This window comes from Felis catus, chromosome B3 (assembly GCF_018350175.1).
Source record: "Felis catus isolate Fca126 chromosome B3, F.catus_Fca126_mat1.0, whole genome shotgun sequence".
Taxonomy (NCBI): domain Eukaryota; kingdom Metazoa; phylum Chordata; class Mammalia; order Carnivora; family Felidae; genus Felis; species Felis catus.
In genome coordinates this window covers 130,060,784-130,077,921 of record NC_058373.1, presented here as the reverse complement: position 1 = coordinate 130,077,921, position 17,138 = coordinate 130,060,784, and the positions used below count along the sequence as shown (strand labels likewise).

General features: G+C 38.2%; 1 long non-coding RNA gene across 3 annotated transcripts in view; it reads right to left on the bottom strand.

Annotated features, from left to right (window-relative positions):
* Window positions 1–1,214: 1,214 nt before the first annotated feature.
* LOC102901286 overlaps window positions 1,215–17,138 on the bottom strand; it is a 134,269-nt gene continuing 118,345 nt past the window's right edge. For 2 of the 3 annotated variants that reach the window (XR_002743217.2, XR_002158869.3), the window contains 3 exons: window positions 3,525–3,677; window positions 2,614–2,797; window positions 1,215–1,447 (listed from right to left, as the gene is read on the bottom strand). This is a non-coding gene — a long non-coding RNA (uncharacterized LOC102901286). Of the gene's footprint in view, window positions 1,448–2,613; window positions 2,798–3,524; window positions 3,678–15,208; window positions 15,394–17,138 lie in introns of all 3 variants that reach the window. The other variant, XR_006599886.1, reaches the window with a different exon arrangement.

Here is a 17,138-nt window from a genome sequence, read left to right as displayed (position 1 = left end):
ACACACACACACACACACACACACACACATACATTCAGGTAAATGATATAAAATACTGTTATTGAAAAGCATGTACTAGGGCTGCCTCAGTGGCTCAGCTGGTATTTGTTGACTCTTGGTTTTGGCTCAGGTCATGATCTCGCAGTTTCATGGGTTCAAGCCCCACGTTGGGGTCCATGCTGACAGAAGGGAGCCTGCTTATGATTCTCTCTCTTCCTTTATCTCTGCCCCTCCCCTACTCACACTGTCTCTGTCTCTCAAAGAAGAAAAGCATGTACTCAGTAGTTTTGGTGATTCAACCACCATAAGCTCATTCTACCTCTAATGCAGATGGAAGGAAAGCAGGGACCCACATATACCCTTGTCTACCTTGAACTCTGAAGTCATAGATCTTAAAAGGTGATGTATTCTGGTTCAGAAAATCCCAGATCCTGACTCATTTTATTTTTCCATATTCCTGACTACATGTATAGGGCAGGAAAGAATGTTAACTCTTGTGATAACCAAGCCTGGGTCAGAGAAGAGAGGGGAACAGAGTAAAGATTATTGATAGAGAGTTGTGTAGGATAATAAAGCAGCCAGCTCTATGGAAGTGTGGGAAGTCAATCATCTTGACCTAGTATTATTCAGTCTGCCTTTTGTCTTATTGGCCTGTATGTTCTTTGAATGAAGTGGGCATCTAATGTAGTCTGAGAACTACTCCCTGCTTCTGCCATACAAAGTGTTTTTGCAGTTTGGACAGCTAACCATGGTCCTGAGAATGTAGGTGCAACAGAACAGTGGTGCCACACAATTTGGATTAAATCCCCTGATTAGTGAGGCTTTCACAGTGATCCTTGTGTTTCCCAATATTAGATCATGACCTGAACAGCCCTTTGGTGAGGCTGCAATGGCCAGTCCACTTTGCTGCACTTTTGATCCAGGCAACTCTTCGGTACCATACGGTATAATTAACACATGTTTGGGCAAAGTAACAGCTATTCAATTCAAACTAGCTTACTCAAAAAGGAGGAATGTACTAAGGAGATTCTTGAATTCAGAAACCAATGAAAGGAAAGTATCGGGGCTTCAGAAATTAAGGGATCCGAGGATTCCAACAATGTTAGGACTTTTTCTCTATTTTTCTCTGCTCCTTTCCAAGCATCTCTTTTCTCAGCCCCTTTCATTTGTAGAATATCTTCCCCCATTTAAGTTCATGAAGCAGAAAACAAGGCTGTGGGTGGTTTCTTTATTGCACATATTGTGATTCAAACATCCGAGGAATTAATACTCCAGCTTCTTCGGCTCAAGTGCAGAAATCTTGATGAAGTGTCTCACAAGTTCAGTTTATGGTTGGTTCCCAACCACTGAAACAACCATCTGGGGTGGCTCAGTGGTGTTGGTGGCCTGGGTGTTCCTACTACCAGCCAATTTTGAAGCCTGTGTCTTACTAGAAGATCAATTAACTCTGTTCAAGAAAAGAAGACATGGTGTGATATGGCTACTCCTGCTTCAATAATGAAATTGGGGAGAAAAATTAAATTCCTAGAAAAAAAAGGTGCTGCAGGAAAACTAAAATAACTGTATATTCTGTTTGCTCCCCTATGTACATGTTCTTCCCCCCTTTGTATATTACATACTATACCTTCCCAGTATGTCTTCTTAAATGCAGAATTGTCACTCTTACCCACCCCCACCCCCACCCCCTGCACATACACGCTTAGACATGCTGTAATGTGCATAATTGTGAATCTTCATGTCCAGAAAATTTTGGAATGACTTGATGTCATTGTAATACAACATACTCTTTATTTTTCCTACATATAAAAATAAATAAGCATACTGCAAAAAAGAAATGTAGCAACTGTTTGTAATGATTAAGAAGAAATAATTCTTAACTTAATAGTATTGGTTTAGGAAAAGAGCCAAACAATAGATAAATAGGATACCTCTTCAGAAAAATAATTAAAACAAGGACCGTAAAGATTAATTTCCCATTTTTATTATGTGTAGATATACTAAAATGTATGTTCATACTCTTTAGCATATCTGTATTGGCTGAACATCTCTTTCCATTAAAATTAGTTTTCCAAGGACATGCACTACATTATTGAAAGTTGCCTTTTTGATATAGATTCTTCTCCAAAATAATTTTATAGTTGCTAAGCAGTCAATTGCCAACTGCATACTAAAATATACATAATGTAAATGGAGGCAAGAAACAGGAGTAGGCAAACGTGAGGAAGAAACACAATCATTTCTATTCAGTCGGAAAAGGAATGAGTGGCTGGCAAGGTAAGAGTGCAGCAAAGTTATGCCGCCACCAGCCTGGTATTGTTGCAAAACTTCTTTCTTCTCAATAACAGAACTCTTGTCATGCAATCTTGGGACAGCTTTTAGCAGCAACATATTTGGTCTTCACCCTGACTACCATCACATTTATGATGATCTTATTCGGGCCAACGACTGGCCCAGGTGTGTTATTTTCAGACTGGGATGTTTCCACGTGTACCACTACATTTACAGCATAAAGGAACACCCAATATTCCTATTAAGACGTAGATGATACAAGTTCATTGCAGGTGAGGCATAAAATTATGCAAAACTCTCTGTCTAGAGTTGGTGACCACATACCATTTTGGGGCTGATCCTTATTCCTTCCAACGATCACTAATAGATTGCTTCCTGCTGGTCCCCTTAATTGTGGAGGTCTAGGGCTAGCTGGTATCAATTCCTTTGAGGAAAGGTGAAATGAAGCATTTCATGACATGAACAGGACAGATCGAATCGAACCCCCTTTGGTTGACAGAACAGGATCCTAGGAAGGAGGCACATCAATTTGTATGAGAAAGTGACAGAATAAAAACTGGAAACCACAGTGGGAAGAGAGGAGTCCTGACTGGTGATTCAGGGTCAGACCAGGGCCTGTAGGCTCTTAGAAGAGACTGGATATGACCCTGTATGTGGCTTATGGTGAAACCCTTCTGGAGAGAGACCCTCTATACCATGGTTGAGTTTGTGGTTTTGTGGATAACATGTATGTATTGATATATGCACCTTAGTTGAAGGAGTACATCAGGGAATTTGAATATGCATATAAGAAACTTTTAAAAATGCTGTTGACCCTTGAACAAAATGGGTTTGAATTATACAGGTCTACTTATGGATGCATGCATATGTATCCATTGATTCTTAGTTTTCAAATAATCAGAATTTATTGAGAAAAACACACACTTTGGAGTGAAGGATCAAGATTTAAACACCAATTTTACAAACTCCAGGCAATTAGACAAATTACGTGAACTTTCTGCCTTAATCTAACCCACAAGTTTATTGTGAGGATCAGATGCGCTGTTAGAGAATCACACGTGCATGTAAATTAAAGTAATACACTGGACTGTGAATTTTTATCTGTCTCTAGCGGCCAACTTTGTATGAATAAGGTTTTATCAGATTTGTTTTGGAGTTCCAATGTGCAGTAGTCTCTCACTATTGTTTACTGAGTAAATAAAATTGGCTTCTCAATAGAAAAAAGCAGGACTCACCCTTAATACACAATTTTCATTAAATCAAGATCCATTTATTAGTTGGTAGTTAGAAATATCCTTGTCACTAATGCTGAGCCTCAGGACATTATAACAAATATTCACCATTTCTTTATTATTGATTCTTGGTTGCATCAGATAACAAGAGTTCCACTGGAAAGAATGAATGATAAAGTAAATTTCATAATTTATTCTACAAAGGGAACAGGCATTCATTTTTCTGGTTTGAGAGAAACATGAATATTTTGTGTCATAGAAGAAAGACTTGCACCAGGCAAAGATGCTTTCAGTGTCATGCCTAAAGCCTCAGCAATAATTAATGGTAGATTTGGAATACGAAATGTATTATGTCATGTCTTACGCTGTGTAAGAGGTTGAGATATTGGATTGAAGGTGTCTTGACATAAAGATCAAAACAAAGACTAGGCGTGAATGGGTGTTTGTGTGTTACTTGAGAGCAATATCCAGCTGTTGGTGGTCATTACTGTTACTGCAGCCCTTATCACTCTGCCCCCTCTCTAATCCAGTGGGTCAGTACATGTGCACAATGGATGCTCTGCTTCATCAATCAGTCCACATTCTTCAGTCTATGCTTCTCCCCTAGTCCGTCTGCTCCTGCTGATCATTCTCCCTGGCATCTACTTCTTCTGGTCCACCGAACACAAGCAGAGGTAAAATTTAATTAATATGTTAATTGCCTTTAATTAATTTATCAATATGCTAATTTATACTGAAAATTTTTTTTAGTACTTATTTTGAGAGGGAGAGAGAGAGAGAGGATGAATAGCGGAGGGGCAGAGAGGCAGGGAGGGAGAGAAAGAATCCCAAGCAGGAGATGCACTGTCTCTGCAGAGCCCGATGGGGGAGCTCGATCTCACCAACTGCAAGATCGTGAGCTAAGCCTAAATCAAGAGTCAGATGCTCAGACACCCAGGCACCCGGTTAGCTGATGTTTTAACTAATATCAATTTAACAGTTTGAATCAAGGATATCTGCTTGGTTAAAAACTTTTTCCTGGTCCCATAACTAGCACACATGTACTTATTTATCAGAATCCAATGTGACCGAAAAAAGGCCGGAGCACACACATATGTAACAAAATGCAGAAACTAAAATCTCAGAATAAAAGAAGGCATGCATTGATGTATGGGTATGGTTTTCCCACTTTTTTTTTTCCTATCTACATCCTACTCATTATTCAGTTAAGTATCTGTTCTGCCCTTAAGCCTTCCTAACTCACTTAAACTAGGTCATATCATCAGGTAAATATTCATTGAACATGTTAACATGCCATGACACTGATCATACTTTATTGAGTTTATTTATTTAATGTCCATCTTTGCAGCTAAACTTTACTTTTTACAGACACAGAACGTATTTGCTCTCTTAGCCCAATTTTCTGTACACAGTAAGTGCTCATTAGGAGTTGGTGAATGAATGGAGAGCTGGCTACAAGAAAACACTACTTCCTCTCTTCTTCCAATTCACCACACCGGCACGAAACACGTGCATGTGTGTGCACGTGTGCACACGCGCACACACATGCACACATGGATGCACATACACACACCATGATGCAAATGCAATTCATTAAAGGCCGAAGTTTGCCTTTGGTGACATGTAAGGATTAATAGTCTTTTATACCCAAGCTATTCTTGTTCATTGTATATTTAAAATAGGAAAGTGTAGTGTAAAAAAAAAATTCAACTGAGTAAAATTTAAAGATCTCCCTGGCTTTATTCAAGGATTCATGAATCAGATAGCATCCCATACGGCAAAGAGAAAAGAGCTCCGAAGAGCTGTACAACATGAAAGATTTTTATAAGCAGAAGGAGGTGGGGCAAGAAAGATATACTAGCAAAGAACTGATTGTGGCAAGGTCACTTTCCTTTAGAGGACCACAGGGTCCATCAAACAGATTACCTCACTAGTGCTGACCAGGTAATTCTAAATGGACTGGTTTAAGATTCCATTTCTGGGAGGGGCTGAAATTGTAATTGAGTTAAGGAGTAAGTCTCAAATTAGTGATGTGGGGTTTAGCACAAGTGACTCCATTTAGAGTATATTGTCTCTTTTTTAACAGGAGCAAGTTTTGACACAATTATGGTTGAATAATAGGGGTGCTGTTTATGCCAAATGCACTTAAAACATCAATATCACAGAATCCCTCTAGCATTATTTCTTATGGATGTACTGCAGAGAGTTGGGAAATACAATGCAGAAGAATTTATAATCTAAGACTTTCCTAAGATAATCACCCATGCTTATTGGTATGGCATTACATTTACTGTAATTGCCTAATATAAGCTTAAATATACTTAATTGACTTTTCTACCCTCCTTCCACTGACAAAATTGTGGCATTATTGTAAAATACCAAACATGGACAGCGAGAGAAAAAAGTTTGCTTAAGAAAGAATGCCCTGTTTTATTTGTAAAATGACACATTTATTCGTTTTACTTATTCTGCACTTTAGTTATAATATATGCGTACTGAATAGCAAGTTTAGAGAATAAAAGAAAATGCTCCTTTCACATAGGACAGTGTGGTATAAGAAATATATTTGGTCTCTGTCCCAGCTTCCTGGCACAAAGCTCCTAAAAATGCTTGTAATTTCCTGAGTGGTAGGAGCGTCTTTTGTTATTCATAATGAGTTCCTTTCAATTACACCTTAGCTCATGATGATTAGGTGATTTAGGACAAGACCACTAAATAGCCTTAGTGGGTTGGTCACCGGAAAGACTAAGTGATTAGAGAGCTGGAACTTTCAACCCTGCCCACTGACCTCTGGGAAAGGGGGATGGGGTGGAGATTAAAGACCTATAAAATCTCTTGAACAAGGATAAAAGATGAGCTTCAAGTTGGTGAATGCGTCTGGAGCATTGTGCACTGTGGTTCCAGGAGCGGAGGAAGTTCTAAGACTCTCGACCCTCTGAACCTTGCCCTATGTACATCTTCATCGAACTATCCGTCTGTATCCTTTATCACATCCTTTATACTAAATGTAAGTGAATGTTTCTCTGAGTCCTTGAGCCACTTTAGCAAATTAATTGGACCCAAAGAAGGGGCGTGTGGGAACTTCCCATTTATAGCAGTTTATAGACACCTGGACTTGGAATTGGTGTCTGAAGTGGGAGCAGTGCTGTGAGACCGAGCACTTAACCTGTAGGATATGACACTATCTCTAAGGAGATAGCGTCAGAATTGCATTAAATTCATAGGACACCTTGGCAGTGTCCGCTGAGAATTTGAGAATTGCCTGGTGGTGTTGAAAAACACACAATAGAAATGACTATGCCATACTGGATTCTCAAGATTTTGTTCAGGTCACTGATGGACTCACTTAACACTCATGCTTACTGTACCACGAAGCAAAATAAGGTTTATCATACATTGTGCATTTTTCGATGAACGAAGCACATTTGAGCAATTCAAGCTCACCCTGAAACTCTAAGCTGCACAGCTTAGCACATAAATGAGCTCTGTACAGACACAGGTCCATCAAACTTCAGCGTCCATGCTCTGGACCATTGCCCCATTAGGGACCGTCTACTACACACATGCGTGATTCCCTACAGTTTACCTTTTCTCCTATTCTAGCTCTTATAAAACTATTTCTCTGGAATTAAGTTAAATCTAAATTTTTTTCCAACTAAGTGAGAACTAAAGGGAATCAGGAGAGTCCCTTCTTGTTCTTATATAGTAAGAAAAGTGAATTCCCTAATCCTAACATCTAGTATCTCTATAGCCTGACCATGTTCACTGTGACAGAGGATTTTAAAAGCTCACTGAATATCCAAGAGGTTTCCTACACTTCCCAGTCTCTTGTGGATGTTCTGAGTTACGTGTCTGGCTCTGGCTAATGGACTAAATGAAAGTCACCATCGTTTTGCGGCAGTAGAAAATTTTAGGTAGTGCCCTATCTCTCTCTTTTTCTCATTCAGTAACCCTGGAAATCATGTGTTGAGATTGCAGGACCTTAAGATGTTAAAAATAAAGAATCCCTAAGTCAATACGATGAGTTTACCTGGAAATCCACTGAAATGTGGCAAAATTTATGTGGATAGAAATAAACCTTGGCTTATTCAGCTCAATCTGATTAACACAAACAAGATCCAAAATCTTGAAGTTAAAGATATTAGCATGCTTTCAGTTTGAGGTATCAGAAAATCTTACTACAAATGACTTCAACAATAGGAAATGTATTATCTCATGAGAAAATATAATCAGGAGGTGAACTATTCTACCATAGTAGCTCAGTAATGTATTCATAATATGACTGCAAGCCCCAAACATCACATTATGAACTTTAATATCCAAGGTTAGGAAGAAATGTGTTCTATTTTCATGTCTCAATTTTAAGGGAAGGAGAATTTTCCTATTATTTCCCCTTTCCAAAATAACCCCTCCCCTCTTTATAAGTAAGTGTCGAACTCTCCTGCTTAAACCAATAGCTATAATTGAGTTGGCTTTACTGGGATTGGTTCCCTAGTCTAATCAACATTCATTACCCAGGGTTAAGAGATTCCATAAAAACAAAACAAAAGAAAACAAAACAGTCACCCAATTCCTAAATAAACACAGGGTTCTGCCACTGAGCAATGTCCTTTTAACATTATGCACCCAAATACAAATGCAATTTTAAGGTCAAAATGTGGCTGATATTACTTTCTCTTCAAATCTTCTATTTTTTCCAGCTAATTAATATTTTATAGCAGCTCCAAACATGTAATCATTGTTTGTTAACCTAACACAGGAGTAGAAAAGCTTCTAATGGGAGCCAAAAAATCTCATCAATGTTCAATTATTAATTTACTTTCCTTTTAAATCACAAACTGACCCAATTTCAGGGTGCTGGCTTTAAAGTATTATGTGTATTTTTTCTATTTAATTTTAAGCTATTTGTGTTGGTGTCAGGTAGAAAATACCAAATTTGGGAATATTCACTTTTGAATATTAGAGCATATGGATATTTCGAGACAAGGACCGATTTACAGTTAAAAATGGATTCTCCTTGTTCTCTGATAGGCTGCCACATTAAGCCAACTTGACTGAAGAAGATCTTTTGTATTTAAGGAAAATAATGTTTATTTAATGTAAACTCAAGTTCAATTCCATATTATGAGCACAAAAAGAGAAGTTCACCCAAGGAAACATTACTGTAATCGTGAAGGTTGGTCAGGACCTATAAACTATTCTGTTTTCTGGCTTGAAATTTTATCACTTTCTGAGGTGATTTCTAAGAGAATCCACTATAAAAGTCCCCAGTGTGTATGTTTTTTAGGAATTCGTATTATAGTCTCCACCTCTCCAAAGTATGCATTTAAATGATTGGCGCTAATGTGCACACAGGATCAGGTGGGTTATTGGCTCTTCAGGATCACTGGAGCGAGGAGGTGAATGATGTGTGAAATGAAAAACCTGACCCAAAGCTCAGAGGGAGTCTAGGGGACTGTTCTGTCGTCCTGGAAGCGCCGGGTTAGCGTGATGATGAGAATCACACAGGTGGATCATAAAAGCTCCCTGAATCTCAGAGAGGGGAGGGCGGACGAGGATGCTTTAATGAGCTATTTTACGTCCATCCTTTCCTCAGTACATCTTTCTTATCTCTCAACTACTCAGAGTTGTAACAATTAATAGTCTCTATCTCCAAGTGAAGTATTAAGGTGAGTAAATTATCTGGACCACTTGAGCTGAATGACTCAACTTTACCTCCATTTTCAAGAGATATTAAAGGAGGAGGGAGGAGGAAAAAAAGGGGGGGTAAGAAAGAAGCTACTAGGAGTAGAAGTTTGTCTTTAGAAATACTAACTTCAGTACTTTACCTGAGTTTTCTGTGGAGACCTAAGGCTTAGACTTAGAAATATCACATCCTGATTTTCATTAGCCTGTGCAAAATTAATATAATATACTATAATATTGAATAAACACACATGCACACACTACGCATAACATTAATATAATAAAATACACAGCACATATGCACAAGAAATGAGATAGGAAAAATCTATTGAAGTGTCTGAGCTGTCTGTAAAATGTTAAGCTCTCGGATCACCTTGTCATGAGTATCAGGTGAAAAGCTTTCCAGGATTGGGCTAACTGTAGAGGGATTAGGGATTGAGGAGAACCAACAAGCAACCATAGTAGACAAGCAAACCGAAATAACTGAAATCAGTGTGACTTTTCTTACTGGCAGAACCTCCTGACTTGTAGCAGCAATGGTGGTAATTAACATGTGTTAGTTCCAACGTTTCCTGAAAATGGACCATACACTATCACAACACAATATTTGGGTTTTTTAGTGATGATCTCATTTTTAATTTGATAGTTGCAAATTTGTTTTTGCCTGTATTTGGGAAAAACATAACGTCATTGCTTGCACATTATTCCTTACGAGACGATCAAGTAGGAGGCATACCATATAATAACATATGTGGAAACAGGATCTAAGTGACACGTTTAAGGAGCACTAAGATACAGCGATGGGAAGGGCTTACAGGGTTTTCAGGAGAGAAAGAAGTATCACAATTTTCTTTATGATTTTGTAAGACTCAATGATTCATTTGTCATTTGGTTCAAAATGTCCCCGTCTCTAACCTGTACATTGCAACCAGGTCATTCCACTGCTAACCCCGACTCTATGTCATATTTTTTACTACTATTGTCATCATAACAGCCACCATTTTTCAAGTGTTCATCATGTGCAAGGCACCGGATTAAATGCTTTAGGCGCAGTGTTTCAATGAATTCTTAAAACAGTAGACACTATAATTATTCCCATTTTCCAGACAGCGATGCTGATGGTTAGAGATGCTACCATTTTAATCTGACTCTTCTTACCAGGCTATTTTGTTTTCTAAAATTTCCCTCTCTATATCTCTTATACTCCCTACCTATATATCTTATATATTAATAATACAAAAAAGCATGTCCTCATAACAGCAAACATTTATTGACCATACACTGCTTAGAGCATGGGGTTAAGTGGTTACTGAGATTGTCTTATTCAATACTCATTCACAAAATCCCTATAGTAGGCATTGATATTATCTTCACTTTATAGGTGAGGACATGGAAGTGGAGAGAGGTAAAACAACTTGCCCAGTGTCACATAGCTATGGAGCAGACTACATCTCTACCCCACCTCCCAACCCATTCTCAGGGAACAGCATTTGCACTGGTCTTCGGTCTCAGACTCTAGTATCGGGCTGAATCAGTTACCCTTCCCACTGGACTCATGTTTGTAAGGCTGAGACAGACTTGGTAAGCTCTGGGATCTCTATTTCTGTTCCACCAGTCTATTCCATGTACTAGAATTACTTGCAGGTAAGATGGAAGAAGACAACAGCAGAGACAGAGAGAAGGAAAGGAAAAGGAAGAAGAGAATTGTAGCAGAGGAAGTTAAATTGATGTTCCCCTCTACTTACGCTTCAAGTCTGCAACATATCTGCATACTTAAAAATTAAAAGTTTCAAAGAACTCCTTGGCTCAGTTGACCTCAGTGTTCTGCGAAATTCTAAAGTAATGATAGGCTCTGTCACATAAGCTTTAAAGACAAATCTGCTTAATGAATTGAACTTTTCAATTACAAATTAGCTAAAGGCCAAATTATGTTCACATTGTCCTTTAAAAAACCTCCATTCTCAAATCCACCAGTGAGTTTAATCCCTTGAATGTAAACAAGAATCGGCATGATTAAACCCTCTTAAATTAATTTTATTAATATAGTTCCAAAGGCATATAGGTTTATTGTAAAGTGTTTTCCAAAGTCTTCTTTGTCCAAATTACTTAATATTTTATCCTTTATGCTTTCTATATTATTTACTTATGGTAAGAGGATTCAAGATATTCATAACGTGTGTAATGAATTTAACATGATACACTAATTAATATCTAGTTAAAACCATTCAGAGATTAAAGATGGCAAACTAAGTCATTTGCAGGTGCATTCTTCACTTAGTTACTGGGGAGCAATTCCATACTTTGCTTTCTTTACCATTTCAAAAAAAAGACACATACTCTTCCATGCAATCCCTACTTATCAGTAATAAATCTATAAATAAACACATACCTACATACATAAATAATAAATAAATACAATTATCAACTCAACTTTTTCAGCTGGGCTATTTCTATATTCCATGAAAAATAAGCCTTAAGTGCTGACCTTTAAAATTATTATTATTATTATTATTATTGGTGGTGGTGGTGGTGGGGAGACAGAGTATGAGCAGGGGAGGGGCAGAGGGAGAGGGGGGGAGAGGGATAGAGAGAATCTTCAGCAGGCTCCATGCAAAGCATGAGCCTGACTCAGGGCTCAATCTCATGAATTGTGAGACCATGACTTGAGCCAAAATCAAGAGTAGAACACTTAATCTACTGAGCCTCCTAGGTGCCCCTAAAATTATGAAATACACAAAAATATCATGATAACCACTGATAGGACTTATTCAAAGTAAATTATGCCTGCTGTTGGTCTGTGTGAAATGGCATTATCAGTTGACATAACAAAGTACAACCTCTTTCATCTAAGGTGTGAGGAAGCTTGGCTGGGGTTTATCTTAGGTTGAGTGGAAATTGCTCTTCTAGAAAATCTGGGTCAGTCCAATTGCTTAACGTGGATACACTGCATACAGAAGTCCAAAGGAATAGATGATATATTTAATTTAGCAAACAGACATTAACTAAACTTCCAGGAAACTGATGATTTTGAGGAACACAAAAATAAATGAGGCACTACACCAGTTATAGCAAGAAGGAAGGTAAGAGTAATAGTTAACAGAAAGGAAGCCAACCACTGCGTTACCCATACTTCTCTTGACTTAAAGTTCACAACAACTTAAAGAGGAAGATGGAATTAATAACCCCATTTTAAAGGTGAGAAACATGAGGCTGGGAGAGTTTTTAGCCAATGTTTTCCAGCTGAGTCAGGATTCCAAACCAGGTCTGTCTGTTGTCAGGACCTGTTCTCTGAACCATTATTCTTTGCTTTTCTAGCAGTACTATGGTGGACCTGGTAAGGGTGCAGACAGTGAAAACTAAGATCCTGTACTGACTCTGCGTCAATGATAGCCAAGCATGAATACACATATGGAAAACACAAAACAGTATAATAATTTGTTCTTAACTAGGTATGAACACGACAATGAACAGAAGGAATATGGTGAAGATCAATGAGAATATCTGCGTCCATAGTGTTCCCTTGCTCTCAGTCTGGGAGAGGGCATTTAGATATATGGAGGGTAGGGGGAATCATTACTGGCCACAGAAAGGGTTAAAACAATATATAAAATAAAGTGTACATTTACATAGTCCTTTTCTGAGTCAAAAAAAACCTCTATGTTCAACACTTCATTTAATTTTCACTCCATTCCTGGTGGGTAGATTAAATTACCATTCTAACTTTAACTTTTTGAGGCTCAGTAAGGCCCAATAAGTGGAGAATTCTGAATGAAAACTCAACTTTCCTGCTGACCAATGGTCTTTCTAGTAAATTATCACAAAAAGTGGTAGAATAAGCATGTTCTGTAGTGATTTGGAGATGGGGACGAATGGGTAAAGGAAACAGATCAACTGCAGTTTGTTGGATGGGAATAGAGGGAGAGTTATGTGCATTTATGAATGTATTCCAATAGGACACATTTATGAGCTAAAACATGATTGAGGTGGTAACAGGAGAACGGTGTGGTTTGTGGAAGATAGTGGACAGTATTCCACCCTGAGCTTTAGAGTTGGCAAACCCAGGGTAAATACGGCAGGCTATTTAACTTCTCTAGCTCTGAGTTTCTTTATCTTTAAAGTGGAAGTATTAATCTCTCCATCACCAGAGTTTTATGGTGATAATAAAGGATAAATGTGAAAATATATGTGAGATGCACACAGCAAGCTCTCCATTAGTGCAGTGGTTGTGATTATAATTCTGAAGAGAGTGAAAGAGAAATTGTATTTCAAGTTGGTTAATCTGGAAGCAATGTAAGAAAGAAGAGAATCGTGAGACCTTGGGTCAAGGAAAAAAATAATGTGGCATCATTTTAACAATATAAAATTTTACTCTCCTCCATAATATCTTTTCCTGGTTCTCCATTATATTTTTGTTAAAGTAATCAAACAAGGAGGCATTACACTGAGGTGGCTGTAACACCTTGGTCACCTACATAAGTAAACTAGAACCTAAGCCAGAGACAATTCCTAAAAATAACTCAAGGTTAAGAAGAAAACCGATCACTAACAATGAACTTCACTTTCCCAAATAATGCAAGTACTTAAGCTATAGTCACATAAATTATTTCCTTGCTTTGCTCCCACCTTCTCTATAAAAACCTTGTCCCTTGGGGCCCCTGGGTGGCTCAGTTGGGTAAGCTTCTGACTTCGGCTCAAGTCATGATCTCAGGGTTCATGAGTTCAAGCCCTGCTTTGGGCTCTGTGCTGACAGCTCAGAGCCTGGAGCCTGCTTCAGATTCTTTGTCTCCTGCTCTCTCTCTGCCCCTCCCCTGCTCACCCTCTGTCTCTCTCTCTCAAAAATGAATAAACTTAAAAAAAAAATTAAAAAAAAAACTTGCCCCCTAGCTTCTGTGGGTAAAGCTCTCCTACCTACTGTTTGGTCTTGCCTGATTGGAGTCAATGCTTGCTCAAATAAAATCCCTCCAAATTTTAATGTGCTTCATTTATCTTTTAATACTTGGAATGAAATTCAAATTTTAGGTAGTAAGTCCTACAAACACCTGTATAACGTGGCTTCTGTGTTCTCTTCCAGATTATGTCTCCAAGATTCCCTGTTGGTTTGTAATCATCAGCTATCCTGGGATTCCTGGATTTACTTCCTGCTCTTCAGCCTTGCTAAAATGTGCTTTCTACAACCGCTCAGCTGGTCTTAAGTGTTTGCTTCTTCAGATAAGACTTCCCTGACCTTTTGTTGTCCTCATTAATTAATTATTAAAATTTGTAATTACATGCATATTTGTATGTTTGTGTTCAAGTAATTGAATTATTTACAAGGATATAGAGAAACATCAATTAATGTGACTCAAGCCTCTCAGAAGCTCTGAGTGCTCAAAGTATGGAGACCTGCCGAGGGAAATGAACCATTTATATAACACTTCATGGTATCAATACTCGAGATGCCAGACATGGTAATGAGTGATTAATTGCCAAATGAAGGGAAAGAAGAAAAAATCTGTAAGTGTTAGAGTTGGGATGGCAGGAGGCTCTTGGCTCGTCTAAGAAACGATTGAAGAAATCGTCAAAGGATTTACCACTTACAAACTTTAATAGCCATCTAAAGATGGCTACCATTTTTCTCGAAGCTAAAATAAGAAACTATGGTTTAAAGTCTTCAAACCTGTGGATCAGTGGTGTGTGTGCATGCCTGGTTGTGTGCCTTTCCTGTTCTTTTTATGCGTATTTTCCTTTCTGTGTTTTGCTTTGCTTTTGTGTGTGTGTGTGTGAGATTGGTAGGGGTATGTGACAACAGACACTGTTTTGAAAGCAATGGGAAATGTGCCATTTGGTGTCATTTTGCTGCACTTGGCTTCTGCCTTCTCTTTCAAGTTTTCTTCATGGCAACATCACTAAATTAGACTGTCAAAAGTTGCTCTGTCCAACAAAGGACGTCTCTTGAAAATAATCCATTTGTTGGAGAAGACAATTGTATTAAACACAAAATAAACAAGAAAATGCTTACTAACAAGATCAAAGAATTTTCTATTCCATTTGATATACCAGGAACATTTTTTCTAAAGCTTGAGACATTGTGGTTTGCTTCATCAATTTCAACAGCTTTAGTTTTTTGGTGTTTGTTTGTTGGTTGGTTGATGAGAAGTACAAATGTAGAAGACAAGTATCCCACTGTGCCCATGGGTCTGGCAAATCACTGAAAAATAGCAAATATGTCACCAATTAACTAGTGGAAAGGCAAAACAAAAATGCATCTAGGAAATGTCAAGACAGATTTCAAGCCTGAAATCTGACAGCATCCGGAAGATCCATGAAATAAGGAGTAAGTATAATCTTGAAATTCCATCTTCTGAGGAATTCTTTCTTAATCATCCACAGCATTGTTTGGGGGAGATTACCAAAGTAGGTATGGATTTGGGACTAGGAAGTCCAAGTCATGATCAGGCAGACAAAGAGAAGTTTCTAGGCACTGTTGTCCAGGTCAGGAATTTCATTATTACTTCTCTAGATAGATCCTTCCCAACCACCATTTATGGTTCAGAAACACCATTTACCATCAGTTATGTACACCATAGTATATTGGTCCTTCCATTATTTATTCTGTTCTGAAGTCTTACTGTTAATACGTTTATTGATTTGTCATTGATTGCTTCCCTCTTTTCCCCCAGCATGGACACTGTGAAGCCATGAACCTTGTTGATCTTGTTCCCTGTGTATCCCTAACTCATAAAACAGTACCTGACACATATTGGGGTCCAAGTCAATATTTACAGTAAATGACATGAAAGTAACATAAGGAACAGAAAGAGAGAGAATGGCTATGGCATAGTAATGTGTTAATTATCTGCTCAGGATTTGTTTGATTTTCTTTTTAATTTTGTTCCTGTAGCTTAAAACATTGATAATAACTATAGTAAAAGATACAGTAATTATGAAACACTGAAAGTCAAAAAGTGCTGCATTTCATTTGTTAAAAGAGTGTTGATTACTATTTTTTTGTCATAATTACAGCACCATTTCTTCAAAGCAGAATTAGATGGAGTAACTAAATGCCACAATGATTTTATCCGTGAAGAGAGAATAATCTCTTTATTTTTTTTATTACCACTCATTTATGCTGTTATTCAATCATTCATTCGTTCATTCCTGTTTTAACACTTCTTGAGTGGTTAGTGTCTGTCATTGTCCTACGAAGTGCTAATAACAGACATAGGTGTTTTTCCTTCCAGGGAATCTGAATCTGGTAGACAGAGAGGTAAGGAAGCCAATATGTACCAATGTGATATGTCAGTAGGGTTGTGTGCAGTGAACTGTGAGACCACAGTCATCGCTTGGCATAAGGAGTCCACAAAGACCTAGCAGAGAAAGTTGCACAGCAGAAAGTAGAGGTTAGGACAGGCTGCAGGAATCATCTAAATGGCAAATAGGAAAATTCAACTAGTTGTAATAACTGAGCAGGATATATTCAGGAAAGAGGCTGGAGGGGTGGACTGGGCAATAGTCATCACAGGAGGACTTTTATGCCATGTACCCTACAGATAGTGTAGATTTAAAAGCTACCTGTCCCCCGATAATTATGAAACAGCAAGGATAGCCCAGTTACACCACATGAAGCAAGAGCCTACAGGAAGAGCTGCTGGCAGTGTGAGAAGCAGGGCTCTCAGGCTGACAGTGCCTTCTGGTGGTAAAAGCGCCACCAGTGTCCTTAGCTTTATAGATCAGACACTTAATTTGTTTAGTTCATCCAGAGTACTGGTTAGTTTAGGCTGCCAAAATTCACAGAAGACCAATAATATTCGGTCCAAGTGTAAAAGGACACTTAGGTTGACTCATCAGTCCATCTCATCCTGGGCAGGAACCTCCAAACAGAACAAAAGAAGCAGAAAACCTTATTGATAAAGATATTTGAGTAAGTTGCCATGATGAATCCATTCATCTACT